Raw genomic sequence first — 12,786 nt, forward strand, 5'->3', positions numbered from 1 at the left:
CAGAAATATGCAGGAGTTCTAGCCTGTAGCACACTGTTCTGAAGTACTGGGTGCCATAGACTGTACACATATAGAAATTAAGGCACCACCCTGGGAACAGGGAAGGCTGTACATAATTAGAAAGGGCTTCCACTCCATTAACTGCCAAGTCATGTGTAATGCCAAGAAAATCATCTTGAATGTGTGTGTGCTGGCAACCGAGGGAGTTACCCAAACTTGCATATCTGGCACACCTCCCAACTGCATCAGATGTTCACTAGAAGGGATATCCCACAGGGTCATTTACTGGGGGATGCAGGTTAAGCAATGGAATTGTGGTTGAAGACACCCATCAGAAATGAACACACACCTGCCGAAGAATGCCATAATGAGGCACATGCTCAAACCAGAAATATCATAGACAGTGTGTTTGGGCTGCTAAAGTCGCCATTCTAGTGCCTAAAAACAACTGGGGGAACTCTGCAGTAAAATCCATGTACATGTACTGAAATATTCATTGTATGTACCATGCTACACAACATCATCCTGAGAAAACTTCAGCAGGATCAACAAGGGGAAGGGGCACACTTCCCACCAGCAATGGCAAGGTCACCACAGCCACACTTATGTGAGGAGTCAGACAGGTACCGGCAGCTGCTGTGGGTGTAGGCAGATGTAGACATGCTCAATATGCCCTCACATTGGCTAAGAGGCAATGCATGGCACACTCACATCACCTAAGGGGCTAAAACCTTCCTCCGATGCACACACATATAGTAACATTGATGCCAGGCAATGCTCACAACCTTTACCTACCCATGTAATGGCTGTGTACTACTAGCATCAGACAGAGTCAGCCCTGAACTAAAACTGTTGCAACTGCTGGATTTATAAGGTAAGTGTTGAACCTGGAGTGCACTGTGTAATAATACAAATGAATGGCATATCCTTGCATGTTGTTAATTGGTACTGTAAGCAAGTAAAAAGTGGGTGATTTCTACAGAAATTACTTTAACATGTGACAGCAGAGACGTATGTGATGTATACATGTCCATTATCAAGTAGTAGGCCTCAGGCATCAAAGATTCACACAGTCATACCTTTGAAAAGTACTGATGGTCACTGAATGTCCTCAGTTTAGCACCATCTGTTTGTACAAAATCGTCAAAAAGAGAAGTTAGAAAGTAATGAGATACATTTCAGTTTCAGACTTTACAACCCTTACAAGATCATTAACAATACTGATGCAAAACATGTTTGATGCTATCAACTGTCTAAGATTCTAAGACCAATATAAGCCAAAGGCACAATTACCAATTCAACATTGCAAATACAGATATACTAAGCACTAAGCCAGATAGGCACCCTGAGCATCAGACACAAATGTTATGTATCCCTGAATCCAAAAGACAGAAAACAGGGATATGGCACAGTTATCACTTGCACAGGGTATTGTGTGGTAGGGCGGGAAGCCTTGGCTGATACAAAAGGTTGGTGAATGTTTGTGAGTAAGAAAGAGAAACAGGCAGACATTTTGATAAAGTAACAAATGGTTGGTGAGACAAAATGAGCTTTAAGCTTCATGGCTAAACCATGTAACTGGTGTGTGTGTGTGTGTGTGTGTGTGTGTGTGTGTATGGGTCTTCATGGTGAAATTGGTGTGTGAGTGACTGCATGAACACAGCCAAGCTCTGTGCTAGTTCTACATCTAGCTATGTCGGACAGGTGTGAGCCGTGCATGGTAGAGGTGGCAGTTCATCATTGTTGTACCCCACCATGAGAACTGGCTCTATCAGGAGTTGCACTGGCACATCCATGGTCATATACAATGCTGCTACCTGAATGTGACTATGTCTGCTGGACAAGCTCCCTTTATGAGGATGCCCAGGACCATGACCCCATGGCTTGCCACATCTGGGTGTGGAGAGCTCAACCACTGATGGAGCAGTGGAAGAACTGCCACTATGTCAGCATGATCAGGCATGGCCAAGTCGGTCAACAGCAGATAATGTGACTGACCTACACCCAAGACTATGTCATTCCCCTCCTAGCAGACATTCCATCACAGACACCTCCCATTCTAATGTGTCATTCATCTGATCCATTCAATTGGCAACACTGTGGAGGCAGTCATGCATGTCAGCCTGTGCCACATCTACAACCCTAAGCATTTCTATGGGAACATTTTTGTGCCTCTATGACAGCCCTAAACATACGTTGAATGGCACAGGAAGACACCTGGGTCAGGTGGAGGATGGACAGCAGGCCTAATCTGAGCACCTCTAACAACCCTCCTGCATGGCACCTCACCCACACATTGGCTACAGCCAGCATATTAGGCACTGATGCCACAGTAACCACACTTCTGTGATTGTCTCACCCTCCACCTGTCCAGTATCTGAGGGCTCACTGGATGTGTCTGATGGAAGTACAGTGGATGGCTGAATGTCAACCTTAGTATCATATTCAACCTCTGTACCCCTGACTGTGCCTCTGTTTGGCCACCATCATAATCAGAGTCTGCTGAAACTCTGACATCAAGTGGAAGAAGTCTCACACTTCCACGTCAGGATCACCTGTGATAATATGCAACAAACACAGGAAAAAAATCAATACCTACAATACTACAGTCCAATATACGCTAACAAACTAACAGTGGTGCCACTATTACAGAAAGTACAGCAATACACAACAGTCCTGACACCAACATCACAAACTAAATAGTTCTTTGAACTGCTCATCAATACTGACATAAACATGTTTGGCTTACCATGTGCAGAGGATTGTAGACACTGTATGCTGGATGGTACTGAAAGAAGTGAAGCAAAAGGTAAAGACAACATCATCACAATTAATGGTAATACAGGGGTAAAACTTTTTTCCCTTTATATGTCCATTAACTATACTTTCAGCAAGAACTTGGATGACAAGTCCAGCCTAAGCCCATGTGTAATCAATCAGAATGCGTTGTTAACTGCAGCAATCTACAATCCCTCAAAACCAATTTCTTGTTAAACAGAACTAATATATTGCTCTAAATATTTTACTATACAACAGTACTTAACTGAAATACATAAGCCTATTTGGAAGCTTCTCCTGGGACATACTTGCTGTCACTGAAACAGCAGCACCAATGTCAAGGACATGCTGTTCTGCACTTTCCTGGGAGCTGTCTGGATCCCTTACCATGGACAGGAACTCTTTATTTGCTATTAGTGGTGGCCCTGTAGCAAGCCCCCCAGTATCCATCCGATCACAAGCCACTGCAGCTGCTTTCCTCCATGTAGATGAGATCATGTCAGTGGCCCTATGGCACACCTGACCATATATCTTGTTGTGGTTGCCTACTGCATTCACATCTGCAACTGTCTGCCGCCAGATTTGCATTCTGCCTGACATATCTCCACATCCCCTCTGAAGCAGAAAGGCACTATGTCACCTAAAAGCTTTCACAATGACCTGATTCTCGGGGGTACTGAAGGGTGGTTTTCAGGGATTGAAATGACTGGGTGCCAAAGTCTTAGGTGTCCTAAACCACTACAGAAGGATAATACAGGATAATACACAAAGTATCACATAACTAAAAAATTCATGTTCCCAAATAAAACAGAAAATGTAGCATTTCACTATTACCCACTGGAGAAACATAAAACAGTCTAGATATCTGAAATATGAACAACAGGAATTGTGTGGTTGTAACATATTACATTCACACACAAACCAAGGCTAGATGCAAAACAAGGGAGAACAACAGTGATGTATCTTTCTTTGTGCCAAAACAGAAATGCAGCTTTTCTCCCCCACCCCCAAAATAACAGGTAAATGACATATTTTGCTAACAAACCATCAGTGAAGTGCTAAAAGTGCTATCAAATGAACTGTCCCTGAAACACGTGTCTAGATTTAACACAGAATATTCCATTTTAAGCTATTGCCAATCATGTATACCTGTGAAATGCCTTGAAAAACATGCCTACACCATCAGTACAGTTCTAAGTCATGCAACAGATAAAAGTAGCATTTACTAATTAATTATAAAAATATAAAACAGATTTTTCTTAATGACATTTCAGCATCTTCAGTACATAGTATACCTTCTCAAGGTCAGCAGTCTTCTGTACAGATATATCCTAAAGTAATAGCATTCTCTGTGTTCTCCACATAAACAAGTCTCCTCACCTTCTGGTTCCCTAGCTACACAGTTGCTTTTTTATGATGTCTATTCAGGGCTGTGAGCACGATGAACATGCAAATGAGGTATGAACACATTAGAACTGCTGAATCCCAAATACTTGGCTCTGTGTAGTAAATGTAATCATAGTGCAGGCACTCCCTCAGTGTTTGTTGCTAATGGAGTGCAACTGTGAATGATTCCTGGTAGAGAGAAGGAAAACAACAGCAATGCAACCTCCAGTTGGTGTGTCAGGTTAGACTTACAAAGTGTATAGAAATACTTTTATCAGGGTTGGAAATGTAAGTAAGCTGGTTCTGTTCATTAACATACAACCTCCCCTGCATTTATAGACAACTGCATATTATTGCCATTTAATATCCTCACACATTTTTAAGGACAATGATGCTGAATGCCTTAAAGACTGTATACTCAGATTGCTGGTCAAATAAGACAAGAATGAGCAACAAACACAGAGAGGTAAGATAGAGCTGCATTATTTGCAAGCAATAATCATAAATGGTTATTTGATCACTCAGTGCACTACCTCCAAAAATTAATACACGTATAAGTAACTGGTATGTGGTTTCTTAGTACTGTGGATGATGTTGCAGTTGGCTATATGCAGAAAGATTTCAGTTCCCTGCTGCAAAGCTGTTTGTATGGCAAAGAGGGATAAGGCACCCTTACTGTGTTCCAAAGGTTCAATGGAGTAAGAGTTCAAATCCAGACCTATGTAGAAATTAAATATTTCAAGTGCACTAGAAAACATTTTGTAGTGTTTATTTCATAGATTGCTTTTCTTCATTTTAACTACTTTTTCCTTTTATTTTTATTTTTTTTCCAGTGTTTACACAGTGCACAGCTTAGTGCAAATAAGGGAAACAGAGAAAAAGAATGTCAAGTTCAGCTATGCTAATCTTGTTTGCACTACGCTTAGCAGTGTGCAAACCTGGACTAGTGGCCCACACTGGAAGCAGACAGAACACCTGCAGACAGGACATCTGTAGAAGTGTAAAGGTCAAAAAGGATATATTGTTGCAGGTGTTGAGAGGCAGTTAGCAAGGTTCCCTATTACCTGCAGTCATTCAACACCTGCAGACAGGACACAGTCAATCATTGAAAATAGATACATTCAATTAATTCTGTTGGATACTGGTCAAACACGCTAAGTGGCTTTGGGTGGCGGTTAATACAGACAACTTAAGAATGGATAGGAAATTATGGAACTGTCACATAACTATTCCTGTGGCAGCAGGTGTAAGTGCAGAACTGGAATACAGATGGTCCTGGGTTCTAATACACAGTGTGCAATCTATTTTTACTGTTGTGACAGTGAAGTTTATAGCAATTAACTGAAAAATATACAAATGTTATTTCAACATTCTTGTGGCAACAAGTGTAAGTGTGGGGTTGCCATACACATGGTCCTGGGGTCTAATACAGAATATTCCACATATTTTACTGTTGTTCCATTTCCCATTATATTCACTCTCACTTATAACATTTTAGATGGTGGAGCTGATATGAATTATACGTATGAGGTACAAGACACCCTTACCGTGTTTTCAGATACATGACTGAGGATATACTGTCTACTTTATTTCTGTAAGTATGATTCTGCTATCTGGACTTGGATGGTCTTCACAATTAAATATGACACATACACAACTGGATCTATATACAAGAACCTTGTCAGGTCACGCACATACATGTCAAACACTTCAAACTGTCACATGTATTTATGAAGTATTCCTGACTATGTGTGAGCAGCACTTATTTTGTGGCAGAGATAGAAAATCACTGTTGTGGAAGAAAATGCTTTGCCCCTTATGCCTAGATTTGAATCCCACACTTTTAAAAATCAATTTTACCAGTGTATAAAGCCAAAAACAAATGGGCCAGGTCATGACATTTATGTTTCCAGTGCATGTCTGCAAACCTAACTTAACGAAGAGGTACCGTCCAATTTTCAATATATATTTCCAAGCTACAACAGCAAAAAACCCTCAAACTAAGGTCAAGTGTCAGATTAACCTTCCAATTTAAAATATGTATTTCCTCATTGCTTGGCACTGCTGTCACCCTCTTAACATCACTCAAACATGGTTGGCATCATTGCTAGGGTTTGTGCACTACCAGTAAATGCGACGACAGGAATTGGTGGGAATGCTTTAGTTGCTATTGCTCTACTTTCATTGTTAGACATGTCTGGAGTTAGAGGGAGAAGATGCTCAGTTTAGAGCACAGAGGTGGGGTGTCCAGGAGTCTAGGATATTTACTGGACTCCTGGTAAAGCACCACAGCCAAAGGCTTCTGTAAGGGGACTATTCTAGCTCCCAATACAAGTCTGAGGCTTGCAGCAGTTTGGTTCAAACTGTATCCAATGCTACTGGCATTCCATGCATCACAGAACTGTGTAGGCATCATTTTATTGAACTACAGAGGTGCAAAAGGGGTACCCTGAACCAGTGGTTGAATGAATGTCAAACTGCTGACATCCCACAGCTGTGCAAGTACAATAATAAAGAGTATTTGTAATACATAGAAAGCTAAATATAGGCAAGACTGGCATGCATAATGCTCTTCTGTTCTTTTCACAGTTAATGCCAAAACACAGTTCAATAGACGGGCTCATGCTGATCAAATGGAGAGACTGGGAGAAGCAAATGGTATGTATGTATGTAGCACAAGAGAAACATTATTGTAGATTTAAAAGTTAAAGATACATTTTTGAGGTTTTTATACAGTTGCAGTAAACTGAGCATGCATATCCTAAATGTAGAAGCAAGTATGCATGCATTAGTCTGTAGCACAAACCAACTTTAGGAGTCAAGTATAAGACTGTAGTCAGAGGTTGTGGGTTCAAATACCACAAGTAGCAACTATACAATACTGCACTTCTTTAATAATATTGCATTAACTTAAACTCTATACAAGTGACATAAATGCCCTGCTGTTAATTGTAATATGTACAAGTGGACCAAGCATGTGTGCAATATATGCACATTTCAAGGATTACTTTCAGAAATATGTACTTATAGTGTGTAGTTAGGAAGTATACTTAAATGCAATACTTCAGGTAAAATAGTTGTATTAGCGTGTTAATGCATTGCATGTCACATATGATGGTACTAATTTTATCTTTTTTTTTTCTTTCTCACCCCAACCCTTACCTTTCTCTTTTTTTTATTTTCTATTATGTGTCAAAACAGGTCCATGTCATCCATCTATACCAAATCACTAATGTTTCAAAGGACAATGAGGTAGGCCAGCCCCAGTGGATCAGCTTGCCCCTGCTCCACTTGTTCCAGCACTGATGCCCAGCACATCTGGGACCCAACCTGGCAGCAGTGTCTCTGCTGTCCCTGCCCTACCTGTACCCTCAGGTAGTATTTCTCCAACAGCTGGTGCTGTGGTACCCCCTGGGAGCAGTGGTGGAGGTGGGGATTTCATCACCAGTCAAGAAATGCCAGGGTTGGTGCTTAGGGTTGTACACCACATCACTGGTGTACATCTATGGTGGATAGAGAGTCTGCTCTCCCTCATGGTACATAGGAGGAGGAGATGTCAAGCACTCCAGCCATCAGCGGAGTAAGGGGACAGTGATGACAGTCCAGACGTTGAGGACTAGATTCCCACTGTCTCCTTGGTTGATGGGCATGAGCCTGTGTTGTCCCCTCCCTCACTCCAATCATGGTGTCCCCCAACCTTTTGTATCTAGTTTGTTTGCATTTGCTTCCTCACCTATCCATCTTACCGGACTCAGAAATACCTACATCTCTTAACCAGCATTCCTTTCTTACTGAATAAAAAAAATGGGCACCTGTCCCACAAAAACAATATTGTCCCATACATAGCTTTCCATTTCGTACAAGTCTTCTTGACACACTTGACTAAGTCCAATTGGCTATACAGCATGTTAACATTGTTGTCACCCCTCTTTCTGGAGGTGACAGTCCAAATTCAGCTAGTATTCTGCACATATTTTCAATTTTCACTGTTGAAGAAATGGACAGCTATGGTTCTTTCCTACCTCTCTCCTGCACATTCCTGTATTGATTTATCTTGGTTCTTCCCCCTCCTTTCTCCCAATTTCACCACTTTCCTATCTACCCCATTTTAACATCTATAATCTGGTCAATAACAGAATCACAAACATCACACATAAGTATCAGAAAAAGCAATGGATCCCTTCAATTTTTGGTCTCTGTGTTTGCACAGAGTTTGGCATCTCACACCAATCCAATAAAAACGAGCATAGCAGCACCAAAAAGTTTATTAAAACAGAGATTTCAGATAAAGAAGCCTTCTTCGGTGTAACATAAAACACAATCAATAAAACCTTTATATACAAAAATCAAGCACAGCACAGCCAATCAGAATAAAACATACATCATTCAATTAAAGAATAATGTATTTAAAGACGTATGCAAAACTTATAAAAATATACCACATGTATTCAGACAAATCATTTTAAACACATCTGTTTACATTTCAATACGGGTTTAATGCTTTCCATCTTGTTAATAGCAGGAAAATGGTCTGCTGGCATATGTATAATCTAGTCATATTCTCTTATTTGATTCTATTGTCCAAGTCATCATAGTTCTTATGGACAATATCAATCACTCTAAAACTAAACTCATGAGAAGTACCAAACTGAATGGTATGTTTTGCAGGAGCATTAGTTATGACACCACTACAAATGTCAGACCACCAATACCAAGCACCAGTGAGCAGCCTTACAATGTTGCCTCCACACAGTGCCACTTAAACCCGCTGCACTATGCCAACACACAGCAACATGTAGTATAAAGAATTAATGTCATTACATTATCACTGTTTATTTAAACGTATTAGATACACCTGTATTTGAACCAAATATCATCTGGGCTGAAAAAGAAACGTGTCAATATATTTAGACCTGATGCCACAGAGTCAGCTATACAGCAGGTGTGTTTCATAGACTCAATATTAATTCTCAGAATTTTAGAAATGCAGCTCGCATTTGTGCACTGCTTTATCTATGCATAAACAGGGTAATGGAAATGTGCATTATGCATATGAAAACACTTTGCCAACCATCAAGCAAACCCACTGTTCACAGCTGGGCTACGCAAAGTCACTATTAGCATGTATTAGTGCTGTTTAGTGTTCATGTACTCTTTATGCTATAACACATGTGGAAATGTAACAAACTGAAGGCCATATCTAACTATAGGTCACATATTTACAATGCAGCCTTGTGTTGCCTCCCACCATGCACTGCAACCCTTGTCTCTCAGTACTTGTTCATTAATATATCAATTATACTATAAACATTAATAAAAAATGCTGTGTGATATGCAATGGACATCAATCTGGTAACATGCAAAACTAGAACTATCTTCACAGTTGAACATGCCTACAAATCCATCAACTGACCCTGGGAACTATCGACCCATAAGCTTAACCAGCCTTATCTGAAAGGCTATGGAAAGAATCATCATGGACCTTTTCCACAAGGACAGAGGCAACATTCAAAACTCTTGACCTAACCCAGTTTGGTTTGGTCAAGGATAGATATTGTGTAGTAAACCTAGTGGACTTCTTTGAGCATGTCACCAAGGCACTGGATGAAGAAAAACTGTACATAACGATATCTTGATTTAGCCAAGGCCTTTGACACAATCACCATTTAGGTACAATAGAGAAACTCTCCCATCTGGGGATTAACCCATATATTACTAGATAGGTAGCCAACTGGCTCACTGACAGAATGCACAGTGTCAAAGCTGGGGAGTCCACTCCCACCAGTAGACAAGTTACCAGTGGAATACTACAAGGATCTGTGCCTGGCCCTCTACTGTTTGGAAACTATTTCTTGAAGTCCAGGCAAAGGTAGATGGCCTGTGGCTTACCAGGTATGCAGATGACTGTAAACGGTGAGCAATCATATAGAGTCCCCCAATGATGTTAACATATTACAGAAAGGGTTGACATGGACAAATGATTGATGCCAAACTCACAAACTGAAATTTAACACAAAAAAGCCTCACTGTCCACTCTGGCAAAGAAGTAGCCCTTGATAATATACATAGCACCTCTCTAAGCTCAGTGGTGTGAGACTTGGGAATACAGTTTGATAGCAATCTAAACTTTGATCATTATGTCCTTAATGGTAAGAAAAAACATTCTTCACAGTACACCTCATAAATAAGGCCATTGCATCCAAGACCAGGGAGGGCATAGTTTTGCAGTACTCTTCCCTTAACAGATCAGTAATTGGGTGCAATGCTCCCTTCTGTATGTACCTCACCAGACACCTACAGCAACTGGAGAGACCACAGAAGTTTCTGACCAAGATAATCCTGGGCCTACAAAACATGACATACATGGAAAGACCGAAAGCCTTGTCTCTGTACTCAGTATTGTACAGGCTGCTGAGAGGCGACCTGTGCCTGGCCTACAAAGCGGTCTCTGACCCTGTCCTAATGGAAATGCTGGACATCCATAAATCAAATGGGGCAAGAATAACTTGCTCCAGGGAGCTACACCTAGTCTGTGACATAAACAAAACTTGCTGGAGAGATGGATATATCTCCTAGCGATTGCCGCTCCTCTGGAATAGGCTCCCACTGCATGTGAAGCACAGCTCCCCCAATGACAATATTCAAGTGCAACCTTGACAACTGAATGGTGCCCATAAATTCACCCCAGGGGTTACACCCATGTCCCTCATGGACAGGGTCAGTCAGTGCAGATCACAAAATTGCTCTGCTGACAACAACCAATTAAGGTCAATAAGAGTACTCTGGGTTTTAGATGGCTAGGCTTATAAAGGCCCTAGAGCCATTAGCCTAGTAACCTCCTAGGAACCTATGAAGGCCTCCCAACATCTTTTCAACATCCACTGCTGATGTCATCCAACATAAGTTGTTCTGCAGCCTTGTAAAAGTCAGACTTGTGCCGTGGCACTTGTGTAAAGTACTGAGCTCTGTAGTCTGTATATTTAGATAGGTAGGGGGTTCTCTGTTCTCACTGGTGTGTGTGTGTGTGTGTGTGTGTGTGTCTAGGCAGAACAGCATATGTGTGTATCCTACACAGTTACCACTCCAATTCCATGGATCAACAGCATTTTGACACTTGCACATACCTACACATCCATTTCATGCAGGCCTCCAAACATCTTCTCTCCAGCATCCACTGCTGATGTCGTCCACTATAAGTTGCTCAGCAACCTTGTAAAAGTCAGACTTGTGCTATGGCTCTTATGTATAGTACTGAGTTCTATAGTCTGTGTACTTAGGTAGGGGTTCTGTTCTCACTGCAGTCAACTGGGGGCGTCTGTGTGTGTGTGCGTGCCCTTGCTTTTCATTACAGAGAGCCTTTTACACCAGCATGTAGGACACTATTACCATATTCTCCTCACCAGTCACTGCTGATGTCATCAGCTATAAAGTATTGTCTGAGACACTCCAAATCAGACTTGAGCTGTGGTGCTTGCCTTAAATACAGAGGTATGTGTATTTAGATAGGTAGGGGGTTCTGTTCTCACTGCAGTCAATTGGATGTTTGTGTGTGTGTTTTTGCACTTGCTTGATATTACAGAGAGCCTTTTACACCCCCATGTGAGACGCTGTTACCACCATATTCTCCTCACCAGACATTGCTGATGTCATCAGTTATGTCTGATTTGTGGATGTGCACTATTCCCACCAGGGCAGTGTCACAAGGTATCTCATCCTACACGATACAGATTACAGTGACGTGGATTTCAGTCTATCCCCAAACATTATGTCATGGTTTGTAGGCCCTGTGTTTTCTTGGTAAGAAACACCTGTGTCTCTCCAGCTGTTGCATGTGTCTGGTGAGGTACAAGCAAAAGAGAGTATTGTACTCTGTTAGAATTTTGATGAGGTTTGAGTACAGTGCCATAGTATAATCCTCAGCTTTGAATATGATGGCATGACTTATGATGTGCAAAACATAGGCTTTCAATACCAGTGTGTGGATACTTGGTGGTTAAAGTTCAGATTGGTATTTATGTGTGTTCTCAGGTCTTGTATCACTGAGTTTCAGTATAGTGGGACTACTGTCAATGCTGTAATTAGCAGGGAATTCCGCTTTGCAGAAGGACAAAATAAAGACACATTTTTGCATTTATTTCTAGACCATGCAGCTTTGTCACCAATCATTTATTTGTGTTAACCCCTCCTGTAGTATATCAACATTGAAGGAATCAATGATTGCACCCAGTATGCAAGAATCAGCAAATGCAGTAAACCAAATGCCATATACTTTAGCCTAAACTGTTGAGAAATAGATTCCAAACAGTAAAGAGCCAAGCACAGATCCCTGGGGTCTGCCAATGGTGTGAGCTCTACTGGTACAAGTTGATTTCCCCAACTTTCACAGCATGTGTTCTGTCAGTGAGCCAATCAGTTACCCATCTAGTGACATAATGGTTAATCCCCAGCTGGGAGTGTTTCTCAATGATACTTATATGGGGGGGGGGGGTGCAAACCCTAGGTCAGATCAGGATAGGCAGTATGCACTATTTGACCTTCATCCAGGCCTATCACAAAGAATCAATGGGCTGTGGCAACATCACAGATCACTTGTAGCGTGACTCAGCACATACGCCTTCCTGA

This window comes from Protopterus annectens, chromosome 10.part0 (assembly GCF_019279795.1).
Source record: "Protopterus annectens isolate FY-2018-M chromosome 10.part0, PAN1.0, whole genome shotgun sequence".
Taxonomy (NCBI): Eukaryota; Metazoa; Chordata; order Ceratodontiformes; family Protopteridae; genus Protopterus; species Protopterus annectens.